This window comes from Lontra canadensis, unplaced genomic scaffold (genome assembly GCF_010015895.1).
Source record: "Lontra canadensis isolate GAN:19392208 unplaced genomic scaffold, GSC_riverotter_1.0 scaffold17, whole genome shotgun sequence".
Taxonomy (NCBI): domain Eukaryota; kingdom Metazoa; phylum Chordata; class Mammalia; order Carnivora; family Mustelidae; genus Lontra; species Lontra canadensis.
Window position 1 is genome coordinate 14,020,743 of NW_022631011.1, and position 22,721 is coordinate 14,043,463.

Consider the following 22,721-nt stretch of genomic DNA (forward strand, 5'->3'; position numbering starts at 1 on the left):
CAGACAGGATGCAATTGAAATGCTGCACGTTTTTTGTTTTTGTTTTTGTTCTTGTTTTTTTTCTCTAGCAAATCCTTGCTGAATCTGCTTTTAAGCACCTGACCCTTGGACACAATTCTCGAATTCAGGCCAGGGGAACACAGTAGGTTTGGTTTACTCTGAAGGCTGCCCCCATGAACAGCTGACTCCTTGTGTGTTTCTCTTTCCTTTTTTTTTTTTTTTTTTTGTTTCTTCTTTGCAAAAACTCTACACAAATAGTTTCTGGTTTTCGTCCGGGCATGTTTATATCAAGTTTGTATTGGTGGCAACGCAGAGACTACTTGGGGGTGGGCACTAGGGGGTGGGCGCTAGGCCCTTTGGGTCATGTATTCAGATCTGTTGAGCACCTTTTATTGCCAGGCACTGTGCTAGTATGACTCGACAATGCTGGGGGGAAAAAAAGAAAGCCCTCCTGGAGCTCAAAATGTTTATATTTAAAATCACAGTTGCTGAGACTGCATATGTGTGAGTAAGAGAGACGTGAAATCTTCTGGGCCGTTGGATGTATGGAGAGATAAGTGTGTTCTGTCTTTAAAGAATCCACAGATGGAAGAAATGGCAGCCTCTGTGAAAGGGGTAAAAAAATCAACACCATGTGATCGTGAAAACTTGGACTATGTTGGAGGCAGAAAGTATCTCGGACTCCCACTGGCTAATGTTCTCTTTTGCTGACTGGGGATGTTTAACTGTGGTAACTATCTTCTGGCATCTCTAAAGGCACAGATAGACGTAGTTGCCATCCTGAGCTGAAAACTAGTCTGTAGAGGACCTTGGCACCCTGACTAGACACGGCACACATAGGCAGAGAGAATCACGGCAAGAGCCGTGGCGCGGGGGTCGGGAGGAAATGGCCTTTCCCTTCAGAGAGCTGCAGTTTCGCAGGGAGAAACGATGTTATAACGATCCCCAGAAGCAGAATTTTTTGTAACCAACCAGGTCAAGACTGAGCATTATCTGGCAGGTTCCGTGCAGTCAGCGCGGTGACCGTGGGGCTTGGGGGAAAGTGTGTCTAACAGGACCCTTCTTGTGATTTAAATTCATGGCCCCCATCAGAAGAGAAAATCAGCAGTAAGCCAAACCAAGCAGCTTAAGTGTAGAATATGAACCTGACTCACGCTGGAAGGGAGAACTCACACACTCCCAGACCGGTTCTTTCTCAGAACCTTGTAAACGCCGGCACGTTCTCCTTGAAGTTGAGCTGCTCAACTTTATGAACTGTGAAATTTACATTTATACTCTTTCAGCCCACATGTACCATTCAAGTTTATGAAGTTGCAGCAAGCTGCCCATTCGACTAAATTGCCGTGTTTATTCTTGTCTCATGTAGAAATAAAACAATCTTACGGGAAACTGTTATGACAATCCATTCCAACTGTTTTCAGACACAGGCATAAACACCCTCTGCTCACATTCCAGAACCACCTGCCCACTATCCGTACAACTCCTTGAGAAGTTCAGGGATTGGATGTGGACAAAGAGAGGGTCCTTCGTTTTCCAAACACTTTGTGTAACAAGTCACTACTCATCATGTCTAAAGAGCATGAAATTAACATTGTGAATACCCAACTGCAAAACAAAACAGTTCTCCAAAGTACCTTGGGAACCATTTAGAGGAAATTTCAACATCAGTCCCCCAGAAAAGTTAATTTTGCTGTTGGACACACAAGACTTTCAGAAACTATGACCCTTCTGTCAATGCCCACTCTTTATCTAGTAAATAAAGGCAATGGGCTCCTAAGGCAAGAAGAGGAAAATGCCCAGAGTGCAAATGATGGAAAGTAGGATTTTTTTATGCTGTGGGGTTGTCATGTTGTGGAATTCTCCTGGCCCCTTCTTGTCCAGTCCCATTGCAGTTTAGTCTTTAAACCTTGGTGTTTTAAAATTTATCTCGTTGTGAAAACCAGAAACAAGGGGTAAACGTGATTTCAGTTAAAACTGTGTACAAATATCTTACGTAATTTTGCTGCTCTGTCTAATTTTTAGGCTATGGATATGTAATGAGCTTATCAGATTACAAATTTCCTTTGTTTACAGTCCCATGTAGTCGGGCTCAGATCGTTTCTTAGCTATCAGCCTCTTCTCCCATTTTCGTATTAAGTTCCATTTAAAATGCTGTTTAAGCCAAGCCTGAAACTTCAACTCAATTAATTAAAAATTGGGAGAGTGTTCCTTGATTTAAATGGAAAGGGTATATTCTGTTCAAAGAATTTTGTAACTGTCTTTATAGGTTCTTTGCTTGGAAAACCGGGGCGGGGGGGGGTATTAACTACCAGTTAATGGTTGTATTACTTTCCAGAGCATTATCTAATGGGCCCAATGTGTACCTCAAGAGAAACATAGTATGTTATGTCTAAAAAAAATTCATTGTTGATTTAAATGGTTCCAAAATGTCTATAAATAAAGAAAATTTAAAAGTTGCTCCTCTTGCTGTTCCTCAGTGAGTCGGACCTAGTGCCTAGTTTTCTAGAACTTTCTTCCCCATCCTCATGAAGGAGATGAGAAGGCGTCTGAAAGGAATTTTAATGCCACAAGCCCATTCCACACTAAAAGATAGAAGACAATGGCTATCGTACAAAGAAGAAGCTGGGAACCAGGTCACCCGACGGCATTCAAAGAAAACCCAGTACCTGTGTGGTCAGGAGTTAGAACAAAAGACAAATACAGGTGAGCTTTCAGAAAAAAGAAAAAAAAAAGTACATGTTTGTGTGGGAAAGAAACAATACACATTCCTCACTTTTGGGTTTATATATGGTTGAATTTATGTAATTACAGGCAGTGTAAGCAGTGAGAGAGATGGTGGGTACTAAAGAAAGTCATGAGTCTTCAGCTTGCTGCAATACCCACCAGTGAGTTTTATAGAGAAGCTGGCAAATGGCAAGTGGGGGGTGCTTAAGAGAGCTTCCATTTTACTCGAAATAGCATGAAAAACTTCAGACCATTTTATGGAGAGGCTTTGGGGGAGGGTCAAAAGGGCTGAGAGGACAAAAGGAACCCATGTCCTCGGCATCCAACAGGAACCACCTGCCCAACAGCTTCACAATCGTGCAGTTTTCCTGACTTCTTTTACTAGGCAGAGCATTCTCAAACCATCTATTTAAGCATTCAACCCTCCATCCTATTTCACAGGGATAAAGCTTGTGACTAAATACATAGGTGACCACTTCTCTGGATTTCGGGGATAAGCACTAGAAGAAAATCTAGGGTTTACCTGTAGAATGGGGTTGGCTAAAATATGCAAGGATCTATCTCAAGGTCCTACGAGTACTTACATCAGATGGACACTAGGACATATGACTCCCCCAAACTGAAAAATTGCAAAGTAAATTTGAGTTCAGAAATAAGTGGGGTTAGAGTCAAATATCTGGAGGTTAGAAAAAGCCAAATCATTGAAAAGAATGATTAAGTACTGGATAAATTCTCATTTCACTTGAAATGAATTTTCCCAGGTCCTCCTTGCTTAGCTGACTCATACACTTCCTTCTGGATTTACCAGTACCATCCCCCAAAGCCAATGAGATTTCACTCTGTGCTGACAGCTTCCTGCATGCATTATCTCCGTCCCTTTGTAAGCTACAAGCTCTTCATATCAGGGCTTAAGTCTCCATTGTTTTGTCTTCAAAAGTAGATGCTATTTGGAGTTCTCCTGAAGGACAGCATGAATACCATCACATTCCTGCTGGTGGCCAGGCTTTGTGCCATCAAAATCAAAATAACAATAAAGTTAAAAAAAAAAAAAAGACACAAATGAAACTTGTATCAATCCTAAGACTTCTGAGTAGACTTTTTTAAAAGAGGGCAAGATATGAAGCTGTTTAGAGGTCCCAGACTGTTTGCATCATTTGCCAATGAGTTCATTTTCTTCCAACAGTTTAATTAAGCCAATGACTTCAATTCTTTAATGGATATAAAACAAACTAAAAAAGATCAGTGTGTACCCATCAACTGAGTGAAATATTGGTTCTAAAAGACACAAGCAATTGAGTAGTAGATATGGTAGAGCGACCAAGCCACGATTTTAGGACTACCAGCAATGACCGGTGAAAATAAGGAGTCGGGTGCCTGGCTGGCTCAGGTGGTGAAAGTTTTGACTCTTGATCTCAGTGTTGAGGGTTCGAGCCCCTTGTTGGGTATAGAGATTACTTAAAGATGGCATCTTTAAAAGAAAGAAGGGAAGGGAGAGAGAGGAAGGAAGGAAGAGAAGGGAGGAGGAAGGGAGGGAGGGAAGGAGGGAGGGAGGGAAGGAAAAAAAGATAAAGAAAAAGAAAATAAACAGTTTCTGTGTGCTTAGAAGCCCAACTGTGCAGGGCATAGAAAATCCATGGACAGATCACAGAAGTTTAAAGTCAGAGGGAACCTTGAAAATGGTCTCGTCCAATCTCTTAACTTTATTTATTTTAAGTATCTCTACACCCAATATGGGGCTGAAACTCATGACTCCAAGATCAAGAGTTACAGGCTTTACTAACTAAGCCAGCCAGACACCCCCAACCTCTTTACTTTATAGGAATGAAGCACATGGAGGATAAATGACTTCCCCCAGATTGCATATGGTTTGTGACAGAATCAGAGCTAGAAATAAAGTCCCCTGATTCCCCATTATGTATTCATTGTATTACAACATTGTCTCCCAATTTCCTTGACTTTTTTTTTTTAAATAGTATTTTTTCCCCTGGGTGGGGCACCTGGCTGGCTCAGTTGATTGAGCATACAATAGTAGAGCACTGTCATTTTTCCAAGCCCTATGAGTTTGAGCCCCATGTTGGGCATAGAGATAAAATTGATTTTTTTGAGTGCAAAGAATTTCCTATCCTGGTCCTCCAAGCTCTCCGTCTTCTAAGATCTTGAACTGATGCTACACAGCCAGTGCTAACTGGAAATCAAGAGAAACCTCTCCTGCTTATAAAATGGAGGCTCTGAGCATGTCTCTTGCTTTTTGATCAGAAGGAATGACTCCTTGGAGATAGTAAGACAGGTATAAAATGAAAAAATGTCAACAAACAAACAACAACTTACACATAGTACACACACCTTTCATCCCATTGTATTTAGCTATGCCAGCCCCTTGGAAGAGTTTACAGATGGAGACACCAACGTGGAGAAGCAACGGTAATTCTAAACATGGCCACAGGGTGTCGGGCTTTTCCAACCAGCTAACGACTACACAAGGCTTACTCCAGTCAACTCAGATGGAGTACAACAGTGAGGCAAGGAGGAAAACTTTAAGTTCCGCCTGTGTTGGTGGTCTCCATCTTCCTCTCATTCAGTTTCCCACTTTCCTTAGCCAAACACATTGGAATCCTGAAGGCATGGAAACAGAAAGAAGTGGCTCAAAAAAGATAAGGCATTTGAAAGTGGAGCTCTGTCAATTTTCCAAGCCATATGTAGGGAAGGAAAAATTCTTCCTCTACCCTTCGTAGTCATCCAGCTGGACTAAGAATTAAAAGATGAACAGAAGAAAGAACCAAACTTTCATGATATGCACACGGAGGCCCAATAATGAAATTGAGACATAAAGAAATGATCAAGGCTGGCAGTTTTTATACTTTTTAGACAAAAAGACCATAAATCTGTAAGGAATCAATTAGTAGGGAATTCTAAACAGAATTTGGACTGGGGCAGTAGGTTAGTAAAAAGTAACAGTCTTTATAGTCTTCTTAGTTCTAAATTTCTCACTCTGGTGATAAGGATGTCTCTTTCTCTCCTGGCATAGGGAGGATAACTTTCTCATGGGAGAAATATTTCCTGCTTTCAGAGGACAGAGGAGGGTCTGGGTGTCCTCGCCCCAGCTGCCTCTTAAGTATTTAGAATAATTGTATGCTAAAGTGGCACATTTTGGCTGGCCTACCCTTGGTTCCTACACATATGTCCACTGCAGAAGAGATACAGGAATTTTCAGAGTGCAAAATTGACCTGTCAGATGCCTTGTCCCTTTCTTGGTTCTGAGTCTCTGGAATTCTGAAACTGAAAGGTACTTGTGAGTTTAAAAAAAAAAGCAAAAAAAAAAAAAAAAAAGCTGTACTTCTTCTTTTTTTTTGTTTTTAAAATTCCGTTTGTTGGTTTTGAGCAGCAAAACCCTCAACCAGAAACAAAATCTAGCAAGTATCATTGCATTAAAGCTGACTTCCAAGATAAGATTGGAAAATTAAATCTCCTTCAGTCCTCCTTCACCTTAGTCAAACCATGAACCTACCTAATCAGTCCCGGAAGAAAGAATAAATAAAAGATTAATAAAGGAAATGTCAAACTTCAGCTCTTGCCTAAATATGTTTATGCTTCATTCTCTGTGCTTTTTACTATTTTCAGTAGCACAGTTTTTTGACAAGGTGAAAGTCTCTCAATTTAACTTTTAAGGAGATGAATTTACAGTTTTTTATCTGAAGAAAACAAAAATGCTAGTTCAAAAAGATATAGGCACCCCTATGTTTTTTGCAGCATAATTCAAAATAGCCAAATTACGGAAGCAACCTAAGTGTCCACTGATAGATGAATGGATAAAAAAGAACTGGTATACATGTATGTATAAATATGTGTGTGTACACACACACATATATATATACACATGCACATATATAATGGAATATTACTCAGCCATAAAAAAGAATGAGATCTTGCAGTTTGCAACAACATGGATGGACCTTGAGGGTATTATGCTAAATGAAATAGGACAGAGAAAGATAGATACTATATGATTTCACTTATACATGGAATCTAAAAAAACAAATGAACAAACAACAAAAAAGTAGAAAGAAATACATAAATAGAGAACAAAGTGCAGGTTGCCAGAGGGTAGGTGTGTGGAGGGATGGACAACGTGGGTGAAGGGGAGTGGGAGGTACAGGCTTCCAGTTATGGAATGCATAGGTCGCCGGGAAGAAAGGTAAAGTGTAAAGAATATGGTCTGTAACACTGTAACAGTGATGCATGGTGACAGATGGTAGCCACCCTTGTCATGAACACAGCATAACATATAGACTTAACAATCAGTATGTTGTATGCCTGACACTATGTAACATGTATGTCAACTATACTTGAATAAAAAAATAAAATAAAATTTTTGAACAGACATTTCTGCAAAGAAGACATCCAGATGGCCAACAGACACATGAAAAAATGCTCCACATCACTCTGCATCAGGGAAATACAAATCAAAACCACAATGAGATATCACCTCCCACCAGTCAGAATGGCTAAAATTAACAAGTCAGGAAATGACAGATGCTGGCGAGGATGTGAGAAAGGGGGACCCTCCTACACTGTTGGTGGGAATGCAAGCTGGTGCAACCACTCTGGAAAACAGCATGGAGGTTCCTGAAAAAGTTGAAAATAGAGTTACCCTATGACCCAGCAATCGCACTACTGGGTATTTAACCTGAAGATACAATTGCAGTGATCTGAAGAGGCACGTGCACCCGAAAGTTTATAGCAGCAATGTCCACAATAGCCAAACTATAAAAAGAACCTAGATGTCCATCACCAGATGAATGGATAAAGAAGATGTGGTATATATACACAATGGAATACTACGCAGCCATCAAAAGAAATGAAATCTTGCCATTTGCGATGACGTGGATGGAACTAGAGGGTATCATGCTTAGCGAAATAAGTCAATCAGAGAAAGACAACTATCACATGATCTCCCTGATATGAGGAAGTGGAGATGCAACGTGGGGGGTTTGGGGAGTAGGAAAAGAATAAATGTAACAAGATGGGCTCAGGAGGCAGAGAAACCATAAGAGACGCTTAATGTCACAAAACAAACTGAGGGCTGCTGGGGGGAGGGGGACCAGGAGAGGGGGATGGGGTTATGGACATTGGAGAGGGTATGTGCTGTGGTGAGTGCCGTGAAGTGTGTAAACCTGGTGATTCACAGACCTGTACCCCTGGGGCTAATAATACATTATATGTTTATAAAAAATTAAAAATTAAAAATAAAATAAAATAAAATTTTAAATAAATAAATGAAATACTTTCAGTTTGAGTTTAGGTTGCCATCTTGAAATAGTATCATTGTCTAAGTTTTCATATAACCACACTTACCTGTTTCTACCACATGTCAGTGATTGGAGATGAAGGGGTCATGGGACAATGGCTTCGTTCTGGGAGTTGGGGCACAGGTCACAGAAACACTGTTCTTCACATTGTAAAATGGTCCGCTCTCCTGGTTTTGTGTCTCTTTTTATATTACCCCTGGACTCCACACACTTGCTCTCACTTTTGGTGTCTCATCTAAGTGAACACCGTAGAATGATGCCAGTACTTCATCTACATCCTAGCTGGCCCATTCGAAAGTTGAAAAAGGCTAGAATGCAAATGCAATCCAGAGAGGTGCTCTCACTGATCTATCCTTGAGCCAGGATTACTCATGAACCCGCTCAAAGTCTGAGTCCTGGACAAGACTTTAAAGACCGTCAAACACTGTCATGATTTATTCACACATGTAGAGATCTCCAGAGGAGAAGTTCCCATTTCTACATCGTACGGTCCAGGGTTCTTCCTTTTCTGCCTCATTTTGCAACTTAAATCATCCATTCGGTTTTGTGCTATGTAAGTTAGTGACATCACAGTTTTTTAAAAGCTTACCTATTCCTCCATGTGATTAATTTTGAGTTGGGCCATTTTCTATTACATTCTTTCTCAGGCCTCAGACTGTTCACGTAGTTCCTAGTTTCCCTGTATTAAGAACAGCCCTTGACTTGTCACCAAGGCTTCAGCGCTATTGTACACTACTTGTCTGGGGCACATTTTGAAGAAGTGAGATTTCTCTCTATGCTAATTATCCTGGATGACAGAAAGATGTGGAAATCATTTGTGCTGGAAGAAAGAAAAAGACAACCTGTAGAGATTACACTATTAGAGTAACATAAAGTACTGGAATCCATGAATTAGTTAATCATTGATAGTTTGTTATTTGGAAGGTTGAGATAACTCATTTATCTTTCACAGATAACTAACTATAAAAGAACAGTTTGAAATATGGAATGGGAAAATGAGGTACATGTTCTCCTTATTCAGTTAGCTATTAGGTGTGTTTCACCAGAATTAATGCTTGATGAAAAAAAAAGTGCTACTATTTAACCCTTGCTGGCTTCTTTGAGAGACGTGCTGTTTCTTTATATTTTTAGTCTTACCATGGTGCCAATCTTTCGAGCATTCTTCTTCCATCCTTGGGTTTTTGTCTCCTCCTGACTGTCCCCCCATGTCAGGGCTGGATTTTGAGGTAGGAGGATTATCAAGGGCAAAGTGGGCAGTGGTTGCTGGAGACCAGGCTTCAGGACCCATGATCACGTCCAGAAGCCATGTTCCAAGCTGTGGATTCTCCCTCTGCCAGACTTGTTTATCTCCCCACCTAGCTCAGCTGCTCTCCTCACTGACCACTATGGTTCTTACTGTTCACTGAAATAAAGAGTCCCATCTGCTCTGTCTTCCCCCATTCTGGGTTTCTTATCACACACCTTTCCTGGACCTCCTTAGATCTTTAGCCAAATTTCACATTTCCCTGAATTCCTTTTATGCTTATTCTATCTCCATGTAGCTCATGAGTCTGCTTTAAAAAATTGACTAACTTGATTTCATAAATCTGTTCTTATCACAGCCAAAGAGGTCCACCAGGCAAACAATACTGGAGATGGGGTTGATCTCATAGGCAAATGGAAGAAGGAAGTGTGACTGGTGTGGCATTGATGGGTTCATTAATTGAAGTAATTTGGGGGAAATGCCTACTATCTTTCCCAAGCAGCACAAATTTGCCTTTTCAATACCAGATGTATGAATGCTAAAGTCAGGTTTGAAATTACTTTTAGTATCAAAAAATTATTTATCAGCCAGCCTTTGGCATGTCCCTAAGATGCATGCACAGTGTGTGTAGGGGAAAGTGTGTCTCATTTGCTCCCCGGTTGACCAGCACTCAATCACTGTCTGAGTCTCAGCCCGGGCCACTGCACCGTACCCTGCCAAGGCCACTGGATCTCTTCCTGCTACGCATCACCTCCTGCTTAGGTGGGCACCACCTCTGCAAACAGTTGTCACTTGAGATATGCATATGGGCATTTCATGTCCTTCTCTGGCCCTTCCTCTCCCCAGCAGCAGCATAAAGCTTCAGTATATAGGCTGCTTCATCAGCATGAGTTACAGGTGTGCTTTCTTATAATCCCAGGTGTCCAGCAGGTAAATACACAAACACATACACCCACACATGCAATAGACAAATGCGCTCTCAAAGACTCACAGCCTAAACCCATAAGGAAGTAGACCCAATAATGAACAACAGACCTCTTCATGACTGCCCCCTTAGCTACCCAAATGCCCCGCGAAAGCTTTGATATACCACCCATAGAGGCATGATTATATTCTCACACATGCTTCTATCCTGTATCCTAAAGGAGGGTTTCTTTTTCTTTCTTTTTTTTTCTTTATTTCTTTTCTTTTTCTTTTTCTTTTTTTTTTTTTTTTTTAAGTAGGCTCTGTGCTCAGCATGGAGCCCAGTGCAGAGCTCAAACTCATGACCCTGAGATCACGGCCTAAGCTGAGAGCAAGAGTCGGACACTTAACCAACTGAAACACCCAGGCGACCCTCTAGTGATGATAACTTTACACCTGTGGAGTCACCTAGTCCTGAATTTGGATCAGAGCTTTGCTCCTTATTATTAATGTGACCATTGGCCTCATTATCTTACCTACAAAATGGGAATGGGAACAGCTACCTCCTAGAGTGTTTATGGAAATTAAATGAGTTAAATGAAACTTAATTCTGTTTTGAAATAGAACTAAACCCGTTTAGAGATGAGAAAGAAGGGGCGCCTGGGTGGCTCAGTTGGTTAAGTGTCTGCCTTTGGTTCAGGTCATGATCCCAGGATCCTGGGATCAAGTCCTACATTGGGCTCCCTGCTCAGTGGGGAGTCTGCTTCTCCCTCTCCCTCTGTCTGCCGCACTGTCTACTTGAGCTATCTATCAAATAAATAAATAAAATCTTTTAAAAAGAAAGAGAGAAAGAAAGAAGAAAGAAAGAAAAGAAATGAGAAAGAAGGTGGTTATGGGAATAACTTAAATTCTTCTTTTGGCCATCCATTCACTTTGCAAGTGTTTTTGAGCATATATTAGGTTTTCAGTACAGACCTGAGTGCAAAAGCAACTCTAGTGAATAAGACAAATTCTCTGTCTACAAGCTGCTAATTTACAGTTAGCACAGTAATAAAATCTTTTATTGAGTACTTAATGTGTTCCATTCATTGGAACTTAGGAAATTATATGCATTATCTCATTTAATTTACACAGAAGCAACAAGAAATAGCTACTACTGTTACTTCCATTTCTATAGATGAGAAAAGGAATCTTAAAGGGTAACTCATCCAAGACATCCATCACATAGCAAGTAAATGGCCATTCCTGGGTTTAAACCCACGGCTTTCATCTGGCACCCATGCTCTTACAAGGAGATGCTTAGAAGGTGCTCTGGGAGCAAATAGGGAAGAAAATCGCTGTGTCTTGTCTCAGTGTCTGAGTCATAGGATAAAGAAATGGAATATTAACTTTATGACTAATGACTGTGCTCAAGCTAGAATCTTTGCTGGACCTCCTTCTGCTTGGAATGACAAAACAGGGATCCTGTCAGGCAGCATCCCTCTTAGACAAGCTGGGTGGAGAGACCCTGCTGTCTGTCCACTGGTCACATGGCCTCCTCAACCATAGTGAGCCCGAGATTTCCCAAGGTCAGTGGGCTCACCAGGGGCACTAGAGACCACACTTCAGCTGGTCTAGGGCTATGGAACAGAGGTTGTACCCAGAGCACCTTCAGCAGCTGCTGTGGGACAAGGATCACAGCTTATGGAGAGTGAGGGAGACATGGAATTGAAGATGGCATCCATGTTGTCCACCGGGGCAAGTGGGTAGAAGAGAACCTAGGGAGCAGGGTGGGAAGGAGCTGCTTCATCAGCTTTGGGTGTACTGCATTTCAGACAGTCGCCCAGTTGAGGTTGTGTTTGGCTGCATGTAAGTACAACCCAACTAGAGCAACTTTGTTGAGTAAAGGATTGTTTTTCTCAAGTAACAAGAAGGCCAAAGAAGGCAGCTTAGTTCTTGTGCAGTGACGGAAGGATCCTTCTGGTCCCTGCTCCATGGCCTTCACCTGTGGTTGTCATCCTCAAAATGATACCTTGGATCCTGACAAGCATTCTTCCTGAGTTCCAAGCAGAACAAAGACTCAGAAGTGTGAAGACTGCAAGAGCCATGCCAACTGACTCCACCCCTTTTTAATCAGGAAATGTATTTCCTGGAAGCTCTGCTCCATAGATTTCCACTTGGCTAAAACCAGGTCACATGACCACCCTAATGGCAAGCATGACATTGGTGAGTATTTCTTACCCAGAACTAATCAGGGCTCTCTGAGCAAGGGAGAAGAGCTCGGACATTGAACCAGCCACCTGCAGCATCTACACAGGCCCTTGTGCAATATGTATTCATAGCCCCATCACTGGCTGTAGGAATGCAGGCCATCCTGCTTGGGAGATTTTTGGTACATGAGTCAGAGATTGAGGACGGAACTCCACTCCAGAACGAGTCAGACCACTAATGTTCTTATTCTTGCCTGTATTCGCAATGGTCTCAAACCCATCAAAAAAAATTTTTGAGAAGTGCTGCATGTTTTATTTCACCTCCTGGGAATGCCTAATGCATATTAGTATATTAAAGGCTCTGAGAAGTTTGCAATAAAAACTTGTTTGGCTCTACTTAACCCAACGTTTCTCCAACACTCTCCAGATCATGATTTGGAAATGCTGACCTGAGTCAGTACCTTGAGATCACCTAGGTTAGTTCTTCATGGCCATGTGGTTCACTCATAATTAAGCTGCTGGCAGGATATAAGAAATGGGATTCCCACCCCATAGGGTTGTAGGTCCAACACCAGTTCCTGAGCATGAAACCTGTACAGTCTCCTGGGGCCTCATGTTGCATGTGTCCCAGACTCTGGCCAACGCTCGGCCATTGCTGTCTTGAAATTAATTTTTGAACAAGGGGCCTTATGTTTTCATTTTGCCCAAAGCCCAGAAAGCTATGTAGCTGATCTCGGGCAAACAGGATAAAAATCAGATATATGTGATTTATATTTTTAGCTTTTTCTTATTTCAGAGGAAGCAGTTGCCTGCTAGTATAAGTATGTTTGCCCTTCTTACTGACATACATAAACATATATGAAAATGCTAAAACATTAGAAGTGTTCTCTCATTCCTAGTCACATCCTTCCCTGATTCCTGTCAAGGGGGTTATGCCAAGTTTATATCAAACATAGTAAAAAAATTAGACTCATTTTGTTATCATAAATGGATATGAAGAGGAATTTAAAGCAAACTCTTTTAAAAGTAAGACAGTTGGCATGCCTGGCTGGTACAGTCAATGGAGCATGTGACTCTTAATCTTGGGGTCATGAGTTTAATCCCCACATTGGATGTAGAGCCTACTTAAAAAAATAAAAAATAAAGCAAGAAACAAAAATAATACAGAAGCTGATTTCTTTAGCCTTAGCTCCAGGCAAATCTGTAGTTTTTCATTTATTTTCGTCCTATTCTTCCACTTCCAGCCTGAAATGTATTTATCCCAACAACCCCCATCACCACATGCTCCATAAAGGGAATGCGATTAGGCAGGACAGAAAGAAAGAAGTGTTATCTTCCACAAAGGAGGGTTGATGGGTCAGGCTGCCTCTCAGTATAGGATAACTATGTCTAACTTGATCTGACTTCAAAAAGCCTAAACAAAGGGGCGCCTGGGTGGCTCAGTCAGTTAAGCCATTGCCTTCAACTCAGGTCGTGATCCTGGAGTCCCAGGATCAAGTCCCACATTGGGCTCCCAGACAGTGGGGAGTCTGCTTCTCACTTTGACCCTCCCCCTTCTCATGCTCTCTCTCTCTTTCATTCTCTCTCTCTCTCAAATAAATAAAAAAAATAAAATAAAATAAAATAAAAAGCCCAAACAGAATCTCAGGAACAGTACTGAAGAAATAAAACTGCCTTTAAGAAACAAGAGTTGGACTTTCATTACCTTGAAAGAAGAAAGTTGAGCCCAAAGGAAAAACAAAAAAGCAACAAGACTTAAATATGAGCAGAAAGGGGGTAAGGAGGCTCTTTGTCATTATTTGTCATGTAAAATGGCAAGATAATGACCCACCAGGGATTGACCTTTTCACTGGAAAGAAAGGGTTGGCATTTAGACTTCTTCTGAGTCAGGAACTGGGTCTTAATAGATCTTTACCCTCTCTAGAGGAACCACCGCAGCGAGTTATTGTTGGTAACGGGCGTTCAGTAGCATCACTTGGTTATTTCATGGGTGAGCAGGGTGGGTAAGGGTAGAGTTGGTTGGTGGTTTTAAATTCAGCATTTCTTCTCTTTTCTTCTCCACTGTTATAGCAATTTCTTTCTCCTGGTCTCTACCCCCACGGATGCTTTCCCACAGCCTTGTCCTTAATACCATATGCTTGTATTAGTACTACAATGGCCATTCTCCTCTAGAAAGTGAATTGGGATCTAAACCTTACCATTTTGTCACTGGATTGTAGGCTTCCATGTCTTACTTATCTTAGTCCTGGTTCCCCCAAGACTTGCCCACCTGCCTGCCCCTCAGCCTGCCCCTTCTGGTCAGATGTGCTGACTATTTGTTGTTGGATCAGTGAATGGAAACAAATGAACCTTTGCAATCCACTTTTGTCAACAAACTCTTCTTTAAGTCATTTATTTTTTTAAAGCAAGATCAGTGTTTGCCAAAAATATTAAATGTCTCAAGATACCTGTGTTTACCTGTTTAAGGTATCATTTTTGTTTTTATTTCATTTTATTTATTTATTTTTTTAAAGATATTTATTTATTTGACAGACAGAGATTACAAGCGGGAGATAGGCAGGCAGAGAGAGAGGGGGGAAGCAGGCTCTCTGCTGAGCAGAGAGCCCAATGTGGGGCTCGATCCCAGGACCCTGAGATCAGAACCCGAGCCCGAGGCAGAGGCTTAAACCACTGAGCCACCCAGGCACCCCTCATTTTTGTTTTTAAAGTTGAAGTCTACATTTAGTTTTCAGTCTAATGAAATTATCTGCCATAGCTCTAAAAAATCACAAGGCACCCAGTTTTTTGTTTGTTTGTTTGTTTTAGTAACCTCTACACCCAACATGAGGCTTGACCTCATGACCCCGAGATCAAGAGTTGCATGCTGTACCAAATGAGCCAGGCAGGGCCCAATTTCCCTAGCTTTTTACTTTTTCTTTATCTTTTCTCATTGAAAATGGTATTAAAAAATTCTGCAACTTAATGGATATATAATTCTCTCTAAATTATAATGTGATTTGCTTTTTATGGTAGAAAACATTTGCCTTTGTTAGATTTGCTTCTTCCCCTACGTGAACACCCAGGTGCATTGTACCAGACTTGTCTCAAGGCAGAGAGAGCATCAGTACTCACTGGAAGCATCTTGATTTCCCATAGGCCATTTCAGAGAAGATCTCTTTACTAGTTCCTTCTTTCGAAAGTTTTAAGAGAGCACAAGTCTAAAATAAATAAATAAATAAATAAGTAAAATTCACAGTATAGCATTCTGAGATTTAGAGAAGACAGGCAAAGGTTAACAAAAATAGAAAGAAAGAAATTTAACTCATTCCATTTTATTGAAAGCAATTTCCAAGTAACTTATCTGTTATGAAGATAACTTCATCCAAGCGTTTATTTAATAGTTAATTAGCAGCATCTCTTAAAAGATCTCTGCAGCCTAGAAAACACAAGGCCATAATCCCAGCTAATAATACCAAACTGATGAGCAAAGACATAGCACCTACGTTTTCAGCTGATGATGTGGCAAAGATCATGAAATTCTGCAAAACTCAATCTAAAGTGAGTTATAAATCGCACAAATACCAGCTAATGGATAATGAGATCCTATTCTAATGTTGATAATGTGCAGTGTAAGTGTTTCCTGTTTCTTAAATAGGATATCTTTGACCATTTAAACAAGTCTTTAGCACCAAGCATCCACAGGCATGAGTATATTAGAAAAGCCATTTTGTGTATGCCGCTTGGAGGTAATGAGAAAGTGCTTCTCGATGGGACACGCATAAGAGGAGACATCAATGTCTTATTAATAGGTAAGAGCACGCTGAGTTAATAGTGCATTGATAACTTATTTTTATTGTCCCCTCCTCACCACGCTTGTGTGACTCAGTGATGTAATATTAGCAAGAAAACAAAAAGCCAAACTAGCACAATTATGGTGTCATCATTTTCTTGTATAAAAATGTGCTTGCCTTTTATTAGAAACATTTTTTATCCTTGAGAGTATCATTTGACCTTTGTAACAAATATCCTGTATCCAATATAACAATCCCTTTCCCCACATTCCCCACATATTTCCTTACCTCTCCCCCTTTATCTAGCCCTAAGTCCATCTAGTCAAAAATCCAACAAACACCTAGAAAAGTGGACTATTGTCTAAATCTCCCTCTTGCCCACATTGTTCCCCATCTTTCCACTTTAGCCTTTGAGCAAAGACTCAAAAGCCAAGTGGGGTTTCAGCAAGGATTTCGAGTGTTTGCATCTAAAAACCTGCAACTAGCCAATCTTGCCCCAACTTCCTGCCCCACATGCCTCCAACTACAGGGCACCTGGGGAGGCAAAAACACATGTGGGGGCGCCTGATTGGCTCAGTCAGTAGAGCACACGACTCTCGATCTCGGAGTCATGAGTTTGAGCCCCACATTGGGTGTAGAGACGGCTTATATAAATGAAACACTATAAATTAAAAAAAAACACACATGATTCACGGTCTGCCTTCCTGTCTAGCTGTGGCGATGAGATGAATATAGTGACTGAATATGTGATTATTAAGTACTTACTCTGTGCCAGGGAGTGGCACAGATGAAAAGTGGAAGACACAAAGCTTGGGTACACATTGTAAAGGTAAGAGGAAATATAAGAGGATACACATTGTAAAGAAATCAGTGCATTCGCGTGCTCCGGGCTCCATGACGGACGTCTAAGTAGAATGCTGTGAGGGCATCCCCAGAACCTAGCAGAAAGGAGATTCAGAGAAGAAAAATACCACACTGGTGAGAATAGTGGTGAAGTTTTCAAGAGCACTACTTTAGCTTTCAACACTTCCCTCGAATGGTCATTTAAGGACTCCTCAGAAAGTATTCCTAGGGCGCCTGGGTGGCTCAGTCAGTTAAGCGTCTGCCTTCAGCTTAGGTCATGATCCCAGGGTCCTGGGATCGAGTCCCACATCTGGTTCCTTGCTTGGCGGGAAGCCTGTTTCTCCCTCTGCCTGCCCCTCCCCCCGCTTGTGCTCGCTCTCTCTCTAGAATAAATAAATAAAATCTTTAAAAAAGAAAAGAAAAGAAAGTATTCCTGAAGAATACCTATTCCAAGCATTCCTTATTATCTCCCACATTTGATGCTGTGACATATTCAGATTTCCACTGAATTGTCACCTTCAAGAGACCGAACCAGATATCCTAAGTAGCATAGCCATCCCGCCCGTCACTCACTTCCCCCTAACCTTCGCCTAGCATTTGTCAGCATCTCTTTCTTGTGGGTTTATGCATTGCCTATAAGCTCAAAGAAAATCAGACTTTATTTTATTGCTTAGAATTGTATGCTCAGAAATATTTTTGAATGGGGGCGCCTGGGTGGCTCGGTGGGTTAAGCCTCTGCCTTCAGCTCGGGTCATGATCTCAGGGTCCTGGGATCGAGCCCCGCATCGGGCTCTCTGCTCCGCGGGGAGCCTGCTTCCCTCCTCTCTCTCTGCCTGCCTCTCTGCCTACTTGTGATCTCTCTGTCAAATAAATGAATAAAATCTTTAAAAAATATATATATTTTTGAATGGATAAATGGTAAATGCACAGAATTTTCTCAGACCAGTTTTGAGGCCAGGCCCCTTTTGCTTTCTCAAAACTTCATATTCCGCCCATTTTTCCCGCACCCATATTAGCCCTCAATCAGTCAATAGCCAGTATTGTTCCACAAGACAAAAATTTTACAGAATATTCATTCCATCCTCACCGATGCGCCTCTCTGTGCTCTGACGCCTCAGATAAGGGTCATAGCCAGAGGCAAGGCCTAGGACAGCCGTGAAACCCGAGCTAATTCTGCACAGATATCAAACTATAAGAATATACTTTTTAAACAATACAGAATACAATGTAAGAAAATAAAATGCATTCTGGATTATAGGCAAGTGTTGTCTTTTTGCTGTAAGTTTACGGGTTTTTTTTTTTAGTTCAAATATCATGAAAAATTAAAATCTGGGATGGAGTGTTTTGCTCATTTCCTAACATTTTATGTCGAATGGAAGGACTGCCAATCTGAGAAGAGGAAAAATGGCACGATTGTATGTGATAGATGAGTGAAAAAAAGTACCCTAAATATTATTTATGCCTAACAAGCTAATAACAAGGATCCAAATGAGATATTGTTTCAAATTTAAAGCTTCTATCTAAAAAATAATTCTTCGAAATGTGTTGTTGTCTTCTCCCCTGTCTTTGATTGTGCTAATCTATCTGATTCAATTCCACAAATATTGACTGTGTAGTCTTGAGGACTTGGAATGGGGTGGGGGAGGGGAGGGGGGAGGGCTAGGAACGTAAAGCTGAAGAGGAACCTCAAGGATCCTAAAACCTAGTATCCTGCCATGTGTTCCAGAATATTTTTGTACAAACATGCCATATTTTTTTTAAGATTTTATTTATTTATTTGACAGAGAGAGAAATCACAAGTAGGCAGTGAGGCAGGCAGAGGGCAAGGCCGTGGGCGGGGGGTGGGGGGTGGGGGGGGGAGGGGGGGGGGTGTGGAGCAGACTCCCTGCTGAGCAGAAAGCCCGATATGGGGCTCCATCCTAGGACCCTGAGACCATGACCTGAGCTGAAGGCAGAGGCTTTAACCCACAGAGCCACCCAGGTGCCCCAAACATGCCATATTTTAAAAGATTGTGCCTCTCTTCACTCGTGTTTTCAGTATTAAAATCGAAACAAGGTCAGAGAAAGGTGCCCTGCTGTCACAAAAGCAAGCTCTGCCGGTGCGGGCTCACCCAGCTCCCCAAAACGGTCATGCTTCTAGCTTTTCTGGTTGCCTTCTCTATGGGAAATTCAACAGAGCATCTGTTGCACTGAGCTTAGAAACAAAAACGTCCTCTGCTGTGCTAGGAGATAACATCCGCAGAAGGCTGAAAATTAAAATAAAATAAACAGAGGACTGCAGATTGTTCAAATTAGCTTACATTAAAGCCAGAGGAACAGCCTGTCATCTCGCTGTTAAATTAGACTGCGGCTGCCGCTGATTTGGAAGGACAGACGACTGAATGACAAGTGTGAATGAGCCCTGGAAAAGGTGCAAAGGGACCCACGGGGAAGCAAGAAATGCAGAGCAGATGGACAATTAGATTTGAACAGAAGGAGAAACATAGAATTTTTAGGTTGAATTTTTTCGGAAGATAGCAATAACCCATATTTCTACAGACAGATGCCTTTTCTTTCTGATTTCGAAGTCCTTCTCTTTCAGTTTGCTGTCAGAAAAAAGACAGACAGGAGCTGCTGGTAAAGTAATACAGATAAGAACTCCGTGGGTAAGAATACTGGATGTTTCTGGTAAATCTCAGCAAGCATTACGTCACATCACAGGGTAAGTTACATAGGCATTTCGTAAGACTCTAAATTCCGATACGGGCCAATGAAATCAGTCAATCAGTTAACATAGCCTATTTCTAGGACGTAGAGGTCCGAGAGTTCTATCCATTTGCTGCCAGCTGGAAACGAGCTATCTAGGTGAGGAAGCTTGCCGTTATAAGAACCAACACTTCTCTCTTTTTTTTTTTTAAGATTTTATTTATTTATTTGACACAAAGAGAGGTCACAAGCAGGCAGAGAGGCAGGCAGAGAGAGGGGGAAAGCAGGCTCCCTGCTGAGCAGAGAGCCCAATGCGGGGCTCGATCCCAGGACCCTGGGATAAGAACCTGAGCTGAAGGCAGAGGATGAACCCACTGAGCCACCCAGTAGCCCCAAGAACCAACGCTTTTCAATTTGAAACTCTTTGTTGAATGAATGGACGGCTAGAGGAAAGGGATTGCGCAGTTGCATTCAGTAGTAGACCTTGAAAACAGTTTCCTGGTGAATGTGTAAACATAAGTTCCAGTGTCCTACCATCACACACAGACAACCCTGGGAGCTGAAATGTGAGTTGGAACCACTGCTTCACTGACACAGTCCTCCTGGGTGGATCTGATACAACAGACAAGCCTAGAGGGCAGGTGGGATGGGCCAACCAGAAGACTGTCACCGATGGCCACCAAGGCATTTGCTGGGAGAGCACCCTAAGGGGGAAGCATCAGGCTCCATGATTGGTTAAAAAAGAAACAATACCAGGTTTCTTGGAGGCGAGGTGGTATTTTGAGTTCTGCACATTCGGAGTAAGTCCAATATTTTTTCTCTGGGACACTCTCATAGGTTCATAGCAAAACCCTAGGAAAACGGAAATGCAAAGAAAGGACAGACCCAAAGAATGATCCTTATATAAGATCCCTACACAACGCTGGGAACACTGCCTCGCAGCCTAGTGTGGTTTCGGAGAACACAGGCCAGCTCCAGCATAACTCAGCAGCAAGCCTTCGTGAAAGGACACCTTCCCAACAACCATGTCCTGCTGGCACATGACAGGACAGGACACGGCCGCCCTGCCCCACTGTGTAGCATTATGCTACACAGGGATTTACGCTTTCACTCAGTAAAGAATAACTGCACCATGGGTCAAACTCTGGGCTCAACCCTAGGGGCTCAAGGACAAACAAGGCACATTTGGTGTCTGCCTTCATAGGACTTAGATTCCAGAAAGCACTGGTCAAGGGTATCAGTGGCCTAGAAGTGACGTAATAAAGGACCTCAGACTGGGTGGCTGAAACAACAGAAATATACTGTCTCACAGGTCTGGAGGCTAGAATTCGAGGAGCAAGGTGCAGGTGAGGTGGTTTCCTTCTGAGGGTTATGGAAGAGAATCGGTCCTATGCCTCTCCCCTAGGTGGTTTACTGCAATCTTTAGTGTTCCTCTGCATGGAGAAGCATCTCCCTGATCTGGGCCTTCACCTTCACGTGACTTTCTCCCTGTGTGTACGTCTATATCTAAATTCCTCTTTTTATAAGGACACCAGCTGTATTGGATTCAGGGGCCCACCCTATTGTAGTATAACCTCATCCTAACGAATTTCATCTACAAGGACTCTGTTTCCAAATACAGTCAAATTCTTGGGAACCAGATGTCAAGACATCAACCTATAAAGGTTGGGGGACATAATCCAACCCATACAGAGGAAACACTGGTAGGAGCTGCATGGAAAGGGTGAATGATGGATGCTATATGTAGCTGAGCTCACATGAGAAAGCCCCTGGAAATTCTCAAAAACTATCATGGAGGCCTTAGAAGTAGTGGGAGGTCCCACAGAAATAAATGGAGACAAAAGATAGAAAAATACAATTTTTTACTTTTTTCCCTTTACTTTTTTTCCAGCTTTATTGGCACATAATTGACATCATTGTGTAAGTTTAAGGTATACCATGTGATGATTTCATGCATGTATATACTGCCAAACATTTACCACAATAAAGTTAGTTAACACCTCCATCACTTTATATAATTACCATTTTTGTGTGTGTAATGAGAACATTTAAGATCTATTCTATTAACAACCTTGAAGTATTAATAATGCAGTATTGTTAACTATAGTCACTATGCTGTACATTGTATTCCAAGGACTTACTCCTCTTATAACTGGAGGTTTGTATCCTTTGGCCAACATCTCCTCTTTTCCCCCCAATTCCCAGCTCCTGGTAACCACCATTATACTCTTTGTGTCTGTGAGTTTGTCCTTTTTATTTTTAAGAATTTATCTTTAAGTAACCTCTATACCCATTATAAGGCTCAAACACACAACTCTGAGATTAAGAGTCACCGCCCTACCACCTGCTCTACCAACTGAGCCAGTCAGGCACCCCAATTTTGGCATTTTTTGATTCCATAAATAAGTGAGATCCTATAATGTTTGCCTTTCTCTGTCTATTTCACTTAGTATTATGCCCTCATGGTCCATCCGTGATGTTGCAAATGGCGGTATTTCTTTCTTTCTTTCTCTCTCACTACTGAATAATCCATTATATATCTACAGCATATCATCTTTCTCCATTCATTTCCTTATTTTGGTGTTTCCAGATGTTGGCTATTATGAATACTGCTGCAATAATATGGGAGTGCAGATATATTTTTGAGACCCTGATTTTGTCTCCTTTGGATATACATCCAGAAACAGGATTGTTGGATCACATGGTAGTTCTGTTCTTTATTTTTTGAGGAAACTCCATACTATTTTCCATAGTGGCTGCACGGATTTACATGCCTACCCACAATACACAGGGATTTCCTTTTTCTCCACATCCTTGCCAATGCCCTCTGCCCATTTTTAATCTAACTGGTTTTGCTCTTGGGTTGTGTGATTTCCTTATATATTTTGGATATTAACCCCTTATCAGATAATTTACAAATATTTTCTCCCATTTCACAGGTTGCCTCTGCTTTTCATTGATTGTCTGATCAGAAGCTCTTTAGTTTGTTATGATCCCATTCGTTTATTTTTGCCTTTGTTGTATTTGTGCTATTAGATCCAAAAACTTGTTGCAACCA